Genomic DNA, 3,479 nt, shown 5'->3' on the forward strand with positions numbered 1-3,479 from the left:
ATGCAAATGTAATGTATGATTATTCTTTGTATCATTACAACATGTGGAAATTTTAGGGATACTTTAGCTCTGGAAAGATTGATGTGTATTTAAAATGGGTCATTTATGTAGTAGAAATGTGAAACTATATGTAACACTGTAACACTCCATTTATTATTTATCGGTTGTCTTGTCCATGTAAGAATGTGTTTTATGTAGGTCGTACAAAAAGACGTCTATGTGATCGGTTAGCGGAGCATAAATATGCCATTCGTACCAGTAGCCCTGATTATCAGATGGCCCAACACTTCCTACATATGGACAATAGTAATGATTCTCTACTAAAGATAGAGGAGCATGTGAAACCTTTATATAGACGTTGTGATAGGATTCGTAAACTTAACCAGCGTGAGGCATTTTGGATTCATCAGCTGGATGCACTCCGTTATCCAGGTATGAACGAAGACATTGAGTTCAAGTGTTTCTTATGATATAATTGTCCTATACTTGTGTTTTTTTTTTTGTTTTTTTTTTACGTGATGTTTTTCTCATTTTTTTGTCTCTCCAGATGGCCCATGTTGAGGGAGAGTGTCTTGTGCTCAATTTGTTGATTGTCCCCATCACTTTTGGGTTACCTTATTGGGTTAATTAATTGATTGTATTGGACCTTATTAGGTTAATTGTATGCTTTCTGATTACAGGTGGGACGCAATTTATAATTTTCCGCCATTCTCATTGTGTATGTTACTTTGCCCTGAAGGCAAGGCAAGGCAAGGCAAGTTTATTTATATAGCACATTTCATACACAATGGTAATTCAAAGTGCTTTACATAGAAGAAATTAAAATAATCAAAAGAAATCAGAATAATTAAAACAGTTTAGAATAAAAGATAAAATACAGAAATAATCAAATGAAATAAGAATAATTAAAATATAAAATAAAATACAGTGCAAACAGTCGGACGAACAGTGGCACAGTGCTCATTCAGTAAATGCACAGCTAAGCAGATGTGTTTTGAGTCTGGATTTGAATGTGACTACTGTAGGAGCACATCTGATCTCTTCTGGAAGCTGGTTCCAGCTGCGGCTGGCATAGTAGCTGAAAGCAGACTCGCCATGCTTAGAGTGAAGAAGACCATTTGTGGGTCGAAACATGTTGGCTTGTGATTTTTTTATTATGAAATAAGCCATATTTAAATAAAGGCTTTTTTACCTTCTCCTTCTCCTCCTTATCCATTTTTTGAGTGCCTGGGACCTGCATCTTATTTCATTGAAATGTGAAACTATGTTTGAATTTGGAGCTTTCTAGACTGAGAAAAGACAGAAAATGTATTTTTGATTTATGTGGATGAAAGACAACAACTCCCAGATTGCAATGCTAAACCGCACACATCAATCGATCACATGTTTAGCATTCATGTAAACACTACATTCAGATTCACAAATCAGAATAAATGCAGATTCACAAATCAGAATAAATCCAGTTAGATTGAAACAAAAGGTGTGCATGTAAACAATGACGATTTTTGCGTCATCGGAGGATTTTTTCCAGACAAAAAATACATAAATCTCTCATCTCAGGCCGATATGAGGGAGGAAAGCATGGTAATTTGAAAATACTAAAAATAATTCGGTTTTCTAATGATACAAAGCTTAATGCTAAATCCTCAAGTATCCCATTAATGACTGTATGTGAAAAACAAAATCCTACAGTTTAGAGGAAAGTTAAGAATTATGCATTTATTGTCACAGAAACAATGCAATTGTGCAAAACAGACCAGCATAGTTTATTATATTTTCCTTGTTCATGAGTTGTGTTTATTTTTAGGCCTCATAGCATCCATCCTGCAGTGAGAGAGGGGATAAGAGAGCATATCTTGAGCTTCCCACGCCAACCGAACCACTACTCACGGATGAAGGGAGATGTGGAGAGGGAGTACCTGAGCCCTGATTTAAACCTGCTTGTACACCCAGTTGCAGGCTGACACAGAGTGGGCCAAAGCCAATGATGACTGCCATGTCATTTGTATCGACATGCAGGGGGTAATTTTCACACCAAACCTGACACACTCCAACGTGTACTATCAACGGCAGCTGGCCAAATACAACCTCTGTATCCAGGAGATGGGCACTGACGATCCTCCTACAATGTGCCTCTGGCATGAAGGCATCACTCACAGAGGTTCCATCGAGGTGGCAAGCTGTCTTTTGAAGTGGGCAGAAACATCTTTCGCTCCCCTAGTCCAGGCAATAGGAACGGAAGCTCATCATCTATAGTGACCAATGCTGTGGGCAGAACAATTACTGGCGAGTCCTAAACCTCATGGCCCTGCTCGTATCTAGAGGGTACTTCAGTCAGATAGAGCAGAAGTTCATGGTGTCTGGTCACTCCTTCCTTCCCTGTGACCGTTCCTTTGCCACGCTGGACAAGAGGCATAAGGTGTCCACACGCTACACCCCCAGCGATGTTGCCGAGATGATCCGTGGAGCCAGGCAGCAGCATCCATTTAAAGTAATTGAGATGAAATGTGCGGACTTCAGGCAGCTCCCTGATGCAACATTAAGTGTGAGAGCATGGGAAATGAACCCGGGCCTGTCACAATGGGTACTGAACATGAACGTGCCGAGATAGCGAAACTGCTGGGAAAAGGAGCTATAGAGACCGTCCCTCTGACACAGAGCGCTTCGGGTTTCTACAGAAGATAGTTCCTTGTTCCCAAAAAGGATGGCGGTCTCAGACCCATTCTAGATCTCAGTAGCTTGAAGAGAGCCCTCTGGCGGAGATCGCTCAAAATGTTCACAACCAGACAAATCCTCGCGCAAGTTCACCCGAGGGACTGGTTTATTTCAGTGGATCTGAAGGATGCCTATTTTCAGATTCAGATATTGCCCCATCACAGGCCTTTCTTACGATTCGCCTTCGGGGCCAGAACTATCAGTACACCGTCCTGCCGTTCGGTCTGTCCCTAGCACCTCGTACATTCATGAAGTGCATGGACGAGACGCTCACCCCCCTGAGACTAAAGGGGATGCGAATACTGAACTATTTGGACAACTGGCTAATCCTAGCCCAGTCAGAGGCGGAACTGATACAGCACAGGGCTATATTACTCACACATTTACAAGCCTTGGGTCTCCAGGTCAACTGGACCAAGAGTTCGCTGTCTCCCAGACAAACAATCTCTTTTCTGGGAACAGACGTAGACTCTGTATCAATAACAGTGCGGCTGACGTCACAGCGCGCGCTGCAGATACAATGCTCAATAGCCCTTTTCAAGGTCGGCAGTATTCTCCCTCTCAAGAGGTTACAGAAGATGCTAGGCCTTATGGCTTCGGCCCCGGCAGTGCTTCGGCTGGGTCTGCTTTATATGCGCCCCCTCCAGCACTGGCTGAGAACGCAGGTCCCGCGTTGAGCGTGGACCTCGGGCCCTTTTCGCCTCAAGGTAAGCCATAGCTGTAGGACAGCACTGGAACCCTGTGAGGTGGCAGACTGGTACCGA

The sequence above is a fragment of the Siphateles boraxobius genome, unplaced genomic scaffold (assembly GCF_051911475.1).
Source record: "Siphateles boraxobius isolate OS27281-9 unplaced genomic scaffold, OSU_SipBor_1 31, whole genome shotgun sequence".
Taxonomy (NCBI): Eukaryota; Metazoa; Chordata; class Actinopteri; order Cypriniformes; family Leuciscidae; genus Siphateles; species Siphateles boraxobius.